General features: G+C 45.4%; 1 protein-coding gene across 1 annotated transcript in view; it reads left to right on the forward strand.

The window, feature by feature from the left end:
* plch2a (phospholipase C, eta 2a) overlaps positions 1 to 13,727 on the forward strand; it is a 167,744-nt gene that overhangs the window by 84,666 nt on the left and 69,351 nt on the right. The gene's annotated exons all lie outside the window — the stretch shown is intronic.

Below are 13,727 nucleotides of genomic sequence, written 5' to 3' on the forward strand. Positions count from 1 at the left end.
CAGATAGTATAGCATAATGGAAATACAATAATAAAACAAGAGCCCATAACAGAAGAATAAACGCTCTGTTCACGCTCATTTCCGTTTATCTTGATTTGCAGAACAATATCTCTTATAGCCTTCATTTGACCTCTTCTGTTTCTGTCATTTATTTATCTACCTTACTTAATGACTTAAAAATCATCACTCATTTACATCCTTACTGTGGGTTGCGTGTAATGTTGATTAACCGTGGGATTTGAAGCTTATTTCACTGTGTTCCAAATCACTGTGGATGAGAGTGTCCCTTAATGCCTCAGATGTGACATCTGCATCCATCTGCACCAGCATCTCCACAAACACCTGCCCAGCACTGGCTCAGGGGCCACTCCATGTTTGCTACAGTATACAGTATGTGAGCCAGATGCACAGTACAGGCGTTCAAATCTGTTTTTACGGCGTGGCACTAAAGCTCGAGCCGTCTAAAAGAGCATTAAATGCTCTTTTAGACGGCTCGAGTGTTTCCGCAGCCAGTGCCAAATGTCACATTGTGCACGCTGCCAGTAGGCCAAGGAAGTAAATCCCTGGGTATTTTTCACATCATTTGTGAACTCGCTTTTACGGTGGGGCTCCTAGACGAGCCATCTATAAGAGAGCCTGTCTTTATGTGGCTAATCTCTTTCTTCTGCACACTGCCAGTAGGGCAAGGAAGTCAATCCCTGCATACATTTGTTTTTTATAGTGTGTGTGTATATATTTTGTTTCTGTGTGTGAATATTTTCCATACATCATTGATGTTGCCAGAAGCACACTGCAGATTTGCCCTTTAGCAGAGCCAATGAATGCTATTCACCCAATTCTTGACAATTTTAACATATTGGATTTCGATTTTTGACCCGTGACTATATTGACTGTCACACGCCAACATGATTTCTCTCATGTTGACATCATGCATTGCACACACCATTCCTCCACTCCTCACTGACCACAGCCATGTTCACACCATGTCTTGTGTCCAGTGGTACAGAGAGCTACAAGTTGCACTTTCCTCAAGCCAGCGTCCAACCAAGGACCCCCGAGGGCCCATACCACCCTCAGGCATCACTGATCCCCTGATCCCATCACTTCCTCCCCCAACCAACTAACCACACACTGCTCTCTGCTCTCCACAATTCAGAGAGCAGTGCTGAAGAGACCATTATTCTATTCCTTATGGAGCGCTCCCATTATACCCTCAGCTAACTGCTGGCTTCGCCGCAGGCTGCATTGGTACATATACAGACCACAGCCCCAGTGCACCAGTGGACTCAATGCACACAAGCGATGTACTGTTGTTCTATACCTCCTGCTGCTTAACCACTTAAGCCCTATATACTTTGTTGTACGCCGAAAAGCGAAAACAGACAGTTTATTTCCGCAATTATTTTAGCTTGTAGCTTTTAGCTCCTATTTCTGCCAAAAATAAATAAAACAAAATAAAATTACAGACTTTTTTTTTTACTTTTGAAATCTTACAAAAATTACAATTCTTTGAATATTTTTTTGAGTGTGTGTGTGTGTGTGTGTGTGTGTGTGTGTGTGTGTGTGTGTGTGTGTGTGTGTGTGTGTGTGTGTGTGTGTGTGTGTGTGTGTGTGTGTGTGTGTGTGTGTGTGTGTCTTCTACACTCCTCTAAAAGCCTGAAATTGAACATTGCAACTCTCTGCAAAGTGCAAGATAAAACACCATACTGCTTCAAGTTTCAAGTTCCAACTTCAAGTTTAGTATTGCATCACAAAAAAAGGTATACCTTTATTGATCCTGGAGGGGAATTCTGTTTCCTCACCCAGCCGATGGCAGCTCAGTCAAGATGAGCGCATGGGGGGAGCTGTTGCATGGATTAAATGGATAGTTCAACCTTTTTTCTATCGATTAGTCACCCCATGGAGACTTGAATTTTTAGGCAGTGGTTCCGGGACACAAAGGAGACTCTTTGTGTCTCCTGAAACCGCTGCCGGTCATCAAATTATTGGCTTAGGTATGCGACAAAAACAAAAGAATATCCATGAATTCAAGTCTCCATGGGGTGACTAATCGATAGAAATCGACCCCTTTAAGTTGCTCAGGGTTCTGTTTTGCAAGTTAAGACTGAAAGACTGAAAAACTAAGAAACTGATCTAATCCCCGCTGAAGGGAGCAGCAGTTTCGCTGTATGGTGAACCAAAACGTATGTTTTACTAGGCGTATTGGATCCCCACCTCATTAGGTGTCTAATGTGGTGTGTGTGTGTGTGTGTGTGTGTGTGTGTGTGTGTGTGTGTGTGTATGTGTGCGCGCCTGTGTGCGTGCGTGTGTGTGTGTGTGTGTGTGTGCTTGCGTGCGTGCCTGCGTGCGTGTGTGCGTGCGTTTGTGTGGCGTGCCTATGGTTTCCCGTTGGACTTGTTCTTGTCGTCAGGGTTCTGTGTGCCTCGTCTTCCCACGAGGTGAGGAGTGCACAACATTTGTACTTAGTTGCACGCAGAGGTCGCTCACCAAAAATAACCGATCTACAAGCTCACGACATGTCATGCTGCTTGTGAGCTGTTGTGAGCTTGTAAATCACCTTTTTTGATGCAAAACACCCGCACGCAACTAAGTATAACTCACACTGAGCAATGCCCTCCTGCTGCACTTAACCATCAGAGAGGTTCCCTTCACTTGTCTCTCTGTGTGTGTCTCTCTCTTTCTCTCTCTCCTCTCTTTCTGATCCCTGCTGGGACGCTCCCATACGCGGCAGGCTTGTCCTCTCAGCAGCTCCCCTTTTTCCTGAATAAAACATTGTGTGCCAGAAGCCACTCCGCTCTCTGCAAATCACAGCCACCTATATAGCCTCTTTACACCTCGCCCTCCTTCACTCTCAACCTCACTCTCCCTCACTCTTCTCTTTCTATTTATCTTTTATCTTACCAGTTCCAGTCCATTTCTTTTCTCATGTTATTCCCATGCTCATCCTTTCTTCCCCGTCTCTCTCTGCGTTCCCACTTCACTTCACTCGCTCTGTGTTTCTTCTCTCCCTCCCCCTCTTCGTTTCTCCGCTTCTTCTCCCCACCCCCGCCCTTATTCCTTCCCTCTTAATAGCTTGCTTTCTCCCAGGTGATCTGTGCCAAGCCGAACCCCACCCCCTCAACCCCCAACCCACAGAAGAGCCGCAAGCCCTTAGTGGTTGACTGCGTCGAGTGCGCTCCCCACAGGCTCTACGGGCGCTCCTCACTCCCCAAGCCTCGTACGGTAGAGAGGAGGCAGAAGTGGAAGTGAACCAGAAGACCCACACCACTGTCACTGCCAGCCAGTTTATATGAGAGAGAGAGAGAGAGAGAGAGAGAGAGAGAGAGAGAGAGAGAGAGAGAGAGAGAGAGAGAGGGGTGTGAGAAAGAGAGACAGCACGTGAGAGAGAGAGAGAGGGAGAAAGAGAGAGAGAGCATGTGTGAGAGAGAAAGGATAAGAGAGAAATGGCTTAGCAAGAAGACTGGCAAGAACCACAGAGGAAGGGAACAGGCAAACGAGTGGAGCGAGAAGAGAAAGTGTTAAGAGCCTAAATTAGAGAGAAGAGAGAGTAGTCCACCCCCTCCCATCACCTTCCTATCGACTTTCCTCACACCTCGAGATGAGAGGTATCCCCGCGTCCACCTGCCAGTCGTCCACTAGGGAGACACCAGCACCTCGGTACCCGGTCTAGCAGCACATGGAGCAGCCCATCAATTTGGGAATAATATGCCAATGGACGATTTCAGCAACATTCGCAGCCTGAGCCCTGAGAAAGGTAAGCTGTGAGCAGACACCCAGAAATCACACTGGACAAGTAGGCCAACGCAGGATGAGGAGCTCATTGGACGAGCAGGAGGAGGAGGGGGAGGAGGAAAGGTTAGTGGGTGAGAAGAGAGAAAGATATAGGAAGATTAGGAGGATTGTTATGCTGCCCCCCCCCCCCCCCACCTTCACCTTACACCCCTCTCCAACTTTCTCTTAATATCTCCTAAGGCTGGTTTATACTTTGTTGCACATGGTGATGTGCCGATCTACAAGCTCACAGCGTGTTACAATGCGATGCATTGTGAGCTTATAGATTGGCTATTTTAGAGCATTACTCTTCCTCTCTTTGTCAAGCTCCGCTGATTCGGCTTCTACTCCCTCTGTCTTTTTGCTTTCCGTAGTTTCTCTCCCGTGCAGCGATGTGTTTCCGTTCAGTTGTCAGTTTTTTTTTCTCACAGCATCAGAGAAAAAGCCCTGTGCTGCACTCTCTCGCATTTGTGCATTGTTAGATGCTCACTGCCTCCGCTGATGTGAATGCTCACTCGGAGCATTTGAAAACAAAGCGCTCCTGCCGCTGGAAATGTGTGCAAGTGGTTTACTGAGGCGTGGCACTTCGGCATACAATCAGTAGCTCTTTGAAACATGTGTTATTTTGTCTCTACCTATCGTGGTTCTCAAGCTGTTCATTATCGATCTCATGATGTGGCTTTCCAGACACCGCCATGGTGACCAGAACAGCCAAGGTGGACACCTCGAGAGGAACACAAAGGAGAACAACTGGGGAGGAACAGCAAGGGTGAACACCTGGGGAGGTGATGCGCTAACAAGCCAAAGTACACTAAAGACACATGTGAGCTGTGAGCCACAGCCATAGAGACAGAATTACAGGAAGAATGAAAAGAGAGAGAGAGAAAATGCAGAATAGAATGGATATAAAATGAAAATGAAAGGCAGGGCAAATTAAGTCATCCATTTTGACAGCTCCCCATCTGGGCTTTCTTTCCCTTTCTTTCCCTCGCTCCTGCTCTCCTCCCCGCCTTGTTCCCTGCGTTCCCCAAAGCCTCGGTAACCATAGAGTGAGTCATTAGTTGTTGGATCAGGGCAGCTGGAGCAGCAGCACTGGGCCAGCCAGTGGAGGCAAAGGAGCTCTAATTAGCGCTGCACACCGCAACACAATGGAGCGCTAATACCAGCGCTGCACCTCATCTGAAATGTATGTGTTTCAGAGGAGACTGTAATTGCAAAAACATTTTGGCGTAAACGTACTGAATCTTGAAACAAGAAAGCTTTAATTTGTCCTTAAAAATGTAGATTCCAGGGGAATTATAAAATTGCAAGGGAAGTTTTCTGCACTTTGAAAGTGTATATTTGAGACACTGCTCCATGTGTCAATGTGTAGACTGGCAATTATCTTAGCTTGTTCCTCTGCCAGCTTCAATACATCATAATTACTGAATTATAATAATTTCATGCAAAAATGTAATTAACACAGTACAGGCAGCCAAGTGAAACTTCACATGTCAGCACAATTCTAACTGCTACCAAAATGATTATGCGGACAGTACAACTTTAGCATGTTTGATGGGCAGTTTCTCAAACTGTCTAGTTTCCCTGTTTTGGGCATGTCATTATACAGTAGGCAAGAAGAAAAAGTCTATTGATTTTTCAAAATTCAAAAATGTTGCACATTTCAGATTTAGAAACTCAACGTGTCCTGATACGACCCGATGTCAACTCGGCTATTTTCACTATTCATCATATGACCACGTAGAGCTTAAGTGGTTAACCTTTGGAAACAGTCGGTTGGGAGATTGACTATTGAATAGTAAAGGATTGCGATTCATGGCTTGTAAGTGAAGTAAATGACTCTATATCCGTCACTCTAATGATTAAGCCATGCGCCCATGTGTGAATGCGAATGTCACCCCTGACCCTTATTTCATGAGCATCCAATAGCGGAGCACTTACTGTTACACCTTCCAGAAGCTCTCTGCAGTCTCCTGAGGGTCTAGCTCCTGGGATCTCCACATCATCACCCCTCCCTTCTCCCTCTCTCTCCCATCCCCTCCTTCCTTACACATCATTCATAATGCAATGCATTCATTTCAAATAGCTAGCGTAGCATTTTTGACAACCCAGACCCCAGATGGTAATCTATGCTTCCAATAAGTAGACTATTATTGAGCATTATGCCCCGTAGGAGCTGCTGCATCGCAAACCACGTGACATGTGTCGACAGAGCTCCTGTCCTGCTCTCTCTCTCTCTCTCTCTCTCTCTCTCTCTCTCTCTCTCTCTCTCTCTCTCTCTCTCTCTCTCTCTTGAAACTACTCCAAAGTAAAAATCGACAAGCCATCAACTTAAAGCATACTGTACACATCATATTCAGCTGTCTCTTCACATCTCTGGAAGCAGTATCTGCTTTTCGTTTGGGGCACTACATGAAAGCTGCAATCTGTAACTTGTATGTCTTGCCCGGGATTCAAACGCAGCCCCTTTGGCCTGGCCTGTAGGGCTTGTGTTTCTGTGTCTGTGTACGTGCACAGATAGACTCTAGGTGGTGCTAGAGCACCTGCCCTTTGCCCTCTGGACCAGAAGTGCCCTTTGGAAAAAAAACTTTTTTTTTTTTTAGTTTACACATCTGTACATTACGTACAAGATGTGCCTGTAATAAATATCACACTACTAGGGCGCCGGCGGTTCCGCGCGCCGCACAAGGTGCCCTTTTTTTTTACTTGAGCACCTGCCACGCAAAATGTCTGTGCACGCCACTGCTTTGTAGTACTCCCCTTCTCTTGTGTTCTTCCCACAAGTCCTGGAGGCTGGGCTAAGGGCTCCAATTAGCTGCATTGGGAACACCTGGCCAGTACTCCCAGGGTCTTTGTAAAAGAGTGGGTGTCAGCCACTGTACTCTCTATCTCTCCCTGATGGCAAGCAGCAGTTTCTTTAGTTTAGATTTTGGGTTGGTTTGGTTTTCACCATTCAACACCCCCACTACATTTACCACGAGTGCCATTACTGCTGAGCTAATACAGAAAGCCTGTTTAGGTGTTGGATATATTTTTACCTTTATGCAATACCTCTTGTCAACCAACCAGTAGAGGTCCTACCCAATCACAAGGAAGCTTATTTAAAGAGGTGGTGCCATGGTTTTGCACTTTTTCTGTTTTTCATGTGTCTATGAGGTTGATAGAACTTCATTAAGCCCCCTGGTGGTGTTTTATGGTGTGTTATGTCTTCTCTGACTATTTTGAGTTTCTACCTGGAGGCTGAAACCTTGAGGGTCAAACGTGCCAATAGAAAAACACCCCTTTAGTGACATAGGAAAATGATACCCTCCCCCTCATTAACACAACAGGTGTGGGCATGAGGAGGAGGAGGGACTAGGACAGGTGGGTGGTGCTAAGGTGGTGGAGGAGGTGCTAAGGTGAGAACCAGGTATACTTAATGAACTGGAGGCGTGTCCACATAAAAACATAATTTTAACAATTTCTGTACACTTTTTTGAAAAAAATCTTCCTCCTTGTATAACCATAATACCTGATAATCATGTTTTAGGGGGGGAAAAAAGTTCTATGAAATACATGGCAGTGAATGGAGCCGGCTGGACCAGCTCATGAACAATTATTTTATTGCGACCTTTGTCATATAATTGGTTGTGTAATATAAAAGAAGACATATCACAGGTTGTTTTCTAATCACTTGCTTTTTGGTGTGCACAGTACATAATTTTATTGAGGCATGGCGAGATGTGGTTGCCAGACTGGAAATGGTGTCAAGTGTCTTGTGATACTTGGCACGTTCAGAAATGTACTTTGTGCTCTTTAGATACCTCTATAAAATCATACAGTGTACACATTGAAAAGCAACACAGCAGAAAACAATGTGTGATATGTCTTCTTTTATTTTCCTGAGCCGAGTATTTTATAAAAGGTCTCAATCGTTCAGAAATAGTGTTTGTTCATAAGCTGTCTAGCCGGCTCTCATAGACTAATTTCACCGAACTTCAGGTGTGAGTTTGCCACCCAGTGCGACGAATCTGCAGGTTGGAAATTTTGCTGGATAGAGAAAATTACATTGGCGACCTTTCCTTAAATAATCTTCCTTGCCCAATACATTTCTCAATAGTAGAGCATGGAGACTACAACCACCACAGTTGTGTTGGTTAACAGTTGTGAATGGGTCTGAATGCATCATCATGAAATATGAATTGAGGAGCAGGGCACACGCAGCGCTCTTCCAGGCAGGGGATTGGGATTTCAGATGCCACATGCAGCCAACAGCTGCCTTCGCTAGACATTTTAGTAGCAGGAGCGCGCTGTCAGGCAGACCGCCACGGAAGAATTAAAAAGTAAAAAGGCTTTTGAAGCATTGCTTGTGGTTGTCACAATCCGCAAAACAACATGGGTAATTGACATGTTCGACGCCTCTGCATGCACTGGCTACTCTGCTTCTGATGCGTATGTGTGACCGTAGCCTAATGGTGTGAATTGGTTCCGTCTCACACCAGGTGTTTTTTTTGTGTTGAAGATGTTCGTTTTCAGCTGTGCAGTGACAGCTTTTCCATTTGGTCACCGGCTTCGAATGCTATCAATGCATTGAATGGGAGATTATCACGTTTTATCAGACCATTGAATGGGCGAAGTAGGCGACCTACTAGCTACCCCGCGATTTGTCAGACCATTCATTGGGCGTAATCAGGAGCTACTGACCTACCGACGGAGGCGGAGCAGTCCCCACAACAATATTTACGATTCTGTGCCTATCGGTACATAACTCCAACGGCGCTGAGTAGGCTCAGGCGAGCGTCGCACCGCTCCGGACGGCAACTCGGTCGCTTTAGCTCCCTCGGTGGCCCGTCGCAGGGCTCCAGCTCGCCTGAGACTGCGCGCCTCCGTCATGGTCCGAAACCAAAACAACCAAAACCAAAACCGAAACTGAACTATTTAAGTCATCTCCGTCGGTAGGTCAGTAGCTCCTGATTACGCCCAATGAATGGTCTGACAAATCGCGGGGTAGCTAGTAGGTCGCCTACTTCGCCCATTCAATGGTCTGATAGAACGTGATAATCTCCCATTCAATGCATTGATAGCATCCGAATCAGGTGATTTGGTTCCAAACAGCTGGCAGTTCTTCTTCACTCTTTCTTGTCACACGTAGCAGACAAAATGAACATGAAGATCACATTTCTTTGCAGGGATGACTCCGGCAGGGTCGGTGTGTCAGAGCCATGAGAGAGAGTTACTCTCCAATTACCGTATGTTGTGAAGGGAGATATTCATATGCAATTTTATATACAAAACCATTGGACGGTCTGTGTATGCACACTTAAGGCAGATTTACACTTAGTTGTGCGAACGAAAACAGCCAAGCTTGTAAATATGTTTGCGCGCCGCGCCGCACAACCAAGTATAAATCAAACATTATAATGCATTTTGCTCGTGCACATGTGCACATCTGGGTGAGTGAATGTCTGTTCACTTGTCAAAAGGTCACATTAGATCCTGGATCAGGAGGCAGAAGCACTGGTGGCAGTTCAGTCCTCATAAACAACATCCTGTGGCGAGTCACAGAGGAGCGCAGTGGGGTTTCATTGATGGTCTTGTCTTTTGCCATTACGTTCAGTTTCCTTTGCATCTTTGCCGCTGTCACATTTGAAAACAGAGAAGAGAGACACAGTGTGTGTCCAGCAGACACACACAAGCATGCACACACACACACACACACACACACACACACACACACACACACACACACACACACACACACACACACACACACACACACACACACGGGTTGCTGTCTATTCTGCTTTCGCTGTTTGTTTTGTGTGTATATGTTTCCTTTTATCTTTGTGATTAATGTTTCTTGTGGACCCCAGGACTTGCGGTCACTAAGAAATCAACTCAATATAATAAAACAATATAACAACACACACGCACGCACATACACACACACACACACACGCACACACGCACGCACGCACGCACGCACGCACGCACGCACACACGCACGCACGCTCGCTCGCACGCACGTACACACGCATGCACGCACGCACAGAGATGCACACACTTGTCACTTGGGGTTTCTGGTATATTGCTTGCACATAGCATGCTTGTTGTTGATGAGGTGTCAACAAGTCTTGTCTTATGTATTTTTCTAGGTCTCGTTTGAAACATGTACTCTATAGCTCATACGTTGGCTTGTTGATATCATATGGAAACAAAACTCACACAATGTGCAAATAAACTCAAGCACGCACGCACGTACAATCATGATGTATGTGTGCTTCCATCCTCCATGCAGTATATACGACAATGTGTTGCAGAAAAGCAGGCTCAGACGTTATGGATATCATGGCTAATATTGAATTCTGGTCCTTCATGTGAGGGTAATGAGAAAGTAAGGTGATACGGAATGGCAATGATGGCGGGGCGTCTTCCTCTGCCACGCCTCGCTGAGCAGCCATAGATATGTTGAAATAACTCTCTAAACCCCCTACGCACCATAGTGTTTCATTAGCTGCTATGTGAGAAGAATGCCCCAGTGGAGAGCCAGCCATCTTTAGCAGCTTCACTCCGCGCTCTGGGGTGGGTGCCAGGGGCACCTCCACACGGCAACACAGACCTTCATCTTTAGAGGAGGAGGGATGAGAGATGGGGTGGGGAGCTGAAAGGGATGACAACAAGGCAGTGGCAAAAAACAAAACAGGATCAAATCTCTTCCTTTGGGAGGAGAAGATTTCACAACACAGGGGGAGCTGGGCTGGAAGGCCTTCTGGGTTTTACTGGCTTTGATCAGCAATGCTGGTCTGTCAAACTGCCACCGACACTAAAGGGTCACATTCTCACAGAGGAACCGAGCAGCCTTAGTTTGAGATAAAAGGAGATGTTTTAAAAGCAGCCGCTGTACTGGGAGGATATGGAAATGGCAGACATCTCTTTCTCAGGTACTGGTGAAGGTCAAGCTGACCACAAAACTCTCACTATATCACTACTTTCTGTTTCTGTTTATAGTAAACTAGAGTTTCGGGGGGCTACGCCCCCCTCAACCCCAGCCGCGCACGGGGCCCAGCGTGGCCGTGTGTATATTGGGGGACCCAAATCGCCGGAGTAAAACTGTGGAAAAGTTTTTTTGAAAAAGGAAAACATTTGAAGAAATAATATTTGTTATGTTTCAGGGGGTCCACAGGGGGTCCGCGGACCCCCTGATGGTCCACTGAGCCCCTGTGGAGTGTTGGGACGCGCGGGGACACCCCTGGAACATTGCGGACCATTTCGGTGTTTTTTTTTTTTTCATGAAGGTGGTTGCTTGTTTCTGGCGCTGGCTGTGCAAACCTGGCAACCCAGCGCATCCTGGAGAAAATGGTGACCAAAAAAAAAGTTTGGAAAAAAAGGAGAAAAAACCCGCAGCGGCTGCCTGCTGTTGTGGTGATGAGGTCGTGCGCACGGTAAACGGTACGAAGCTGCCTCCCCTTCCGTTTTGTCCGACATTTGGTGAGTAGAATTAATTATGTTGCGCGGTGGAAAAGGTGTAGTGAGCAGTGAGATGTCCCCTATGCGAGGCGTAAATTCAGCGCGGCCGCCGTGGCGAGTCAGTTGGCGACATGTGGTCTGGCGGTGCGTTGTGTATTCGATAACAGAGCTGTGGGGTGTCGCCACCGAGGGTGCGGAAGTCGGTCGCCATTTATATAGTTAGATAGAGCCTCCTCTCAACTTGACCACACACTGTACAATTCTGGCCATCTTGTGGTGTTCCACGTTGTGGTCATAAACATTCATTGTAAACCATTGTTTGCCATCTTGGGTTGTTCAGTGTGACAGGATGAAGGATGGCCGCCTACGAGCCATTGCTTGACACTACTGTCTATACTGCTATCTTGGCTATACCGTATGTTTTTGTTGTTTACTGAACAGGTAGTACCAAGCCACAAAGCAAAAGAAGGTCTGCGTACTGTACAGTTCCTACAGTTTTGTTAGAGATTACTGGATATTACCTCAAGCCCCCTTAGGAAAACCGCAAACCAATTTTGTCCTATTATGCTAAGCCAAGACCTGTTCCATTATTTTTGTGTTTTGTTTATTCAAAGCAAAGCCTTGCTCTGCATACTTCGGCTGATGTAGTGTACGTCATCATCCCCTTTCAAATTATAGCACAATTTGACAATAGACTTAATTCAACCTGCATATTCGGACAAAGCGAATGATCAAGATTTTCATCTTTTTCCATATCGGACAGTGTGACATGTAGATGTTCAAATGTTGGAAACCTTAATTGCCTCTCTTCAATCTAGGTATCTGAGTGAGAACTCAGCCCGTCCCGCCACAGCAACTGTAGTTGCATCTGATTTGACATTCAAATAACCAAAAAAAAAAAGCATACACCACTCTCAAGATAATGCCAATTAAGCGCCTCTTGTCTTTTGTCAAGAATAAAAATTGTGCTGAACAGGCCTGTTGAAAATCTATTTTCTGGACAGTTTCCACAAACGTCTGGGGAGCCTTGTCCAAAATTAAGCTATTTGAACAGCACCATTCTCACTAACAGAGCTGTGCAAATCACTTAATTTTTCAATATAAAACACTAGAGATAATGCAGTTTATCAAGCATGATGTTGCAGCAGTAGCTGAGAGGGTATACTAGGGAGGCCCATCCGGTAATTGAAAGGTCACCGGTTAGCCCCCCAGGTACACTCAGTGTATGTGTCAAAGTGTCCCTTGCAAAATACTTAACTGCCCCGCCTTTAGCCCTTAACATTGTCATCTGAGCAGCCATCCGCTGGATGAAGCTGAAACAGAATTTCCCCTGTGGGATCAATACAAATCTACCTTATGACATGAAGAAGTTCTATTCTTGAGTGTTTACGCCAGGGAGCTAACCAGCAGCTATTGATTGTTATGCTAATAGATTTAATGATGATGGTGCTGATGATGTGGGGGAGTGCTGCTCCATGTGACCCTCATCTTAACTGGATTATAAGGAGGCTTCTCAAAGGCCGTCCACCCACACTTCAACATGATGGGAAGGACTTCTTCATGGTCAATAGTCACTTACTATAATGTTGGCTATACCCTATTTGGAGATAATAAGGCACAGTGTGAGTCTCTATGCCCACTGTAAAAAAATATTAAAAGTGTAATTTACACCCTGAGAGTGTAACAATGGACCCGTAGTTTAACACTCAGGATATCGATGTGCATGCAGATAGCCTACATGTGCTTGCGTGTGTATTGTAATCTGCGTATGTGAAAATGAGTGGGCTCAGGTAGGATTTTGTTTCTGCACAGTGTGCTTGTTTAAAACACCTCCGTGGATTTCCTTTGTTTAGCTCAAGAGTCAATACAAGTTGGTAAGCACTGGTGGGAGTTGATAACAATGCATGTTTGCAGTGCCACATACAGTATAGCATGGGCTTTAGCTTGCTCTTCACCTGTATATACAGTAGCTGCTATACCGTTAGTAAGGTATGCTGCACAAAACCAGGGGATTTGTGCAGCATAGCATATTCACATGTAAATTATATTTTTTAAATCTCAGAAGGCAAGATGACAAGGTCGGGTGTGCTGAGAGGCTTTCAATTAGTGGAGGAATAGACATGAAAGAACATGCGATTCTGCAGCAGCCATAACAACCACTACAGCGCTAACAATAAAGCTTCAAACAGTGTCTTTGCTCTTTTTGATTTCCTGTGGAGAAAAAAAGCAATTCCCGAATGACACATTCAGATAACAAGACACCTCCGCAAGGCTAATCTAAAAACATTTATTTTGTCATTAGGGTAACTCCCTCTTAGGTTTTATGATAGCAGAATTGCCGATATAGAATTTGAAATTGATTGATAAGCTGGTAAAATGAGATTGCAGAGACAAATCATTAGTCTTGAATGTGGACGAAAACAATCAAACCACATAGCACTTCTACCTTGTGCAAGACGCGTATGTATTATGTACGTATTATACTGTATATATTATGTATATGTATTAGG

Source organism: Gymnoscopelus microlampas (genome assembly GCF_963454915.1).
Source record: "Gymnoscopelus microlampas genome assembly, chromosome: 10".
Lineage (NCBI taxonomy): Eukaryota > Metazoa > Chordata > Actinopteri > Myctophiformes > Myctophidae > Gymnoscopelus > Gymnoscopelus microlampas.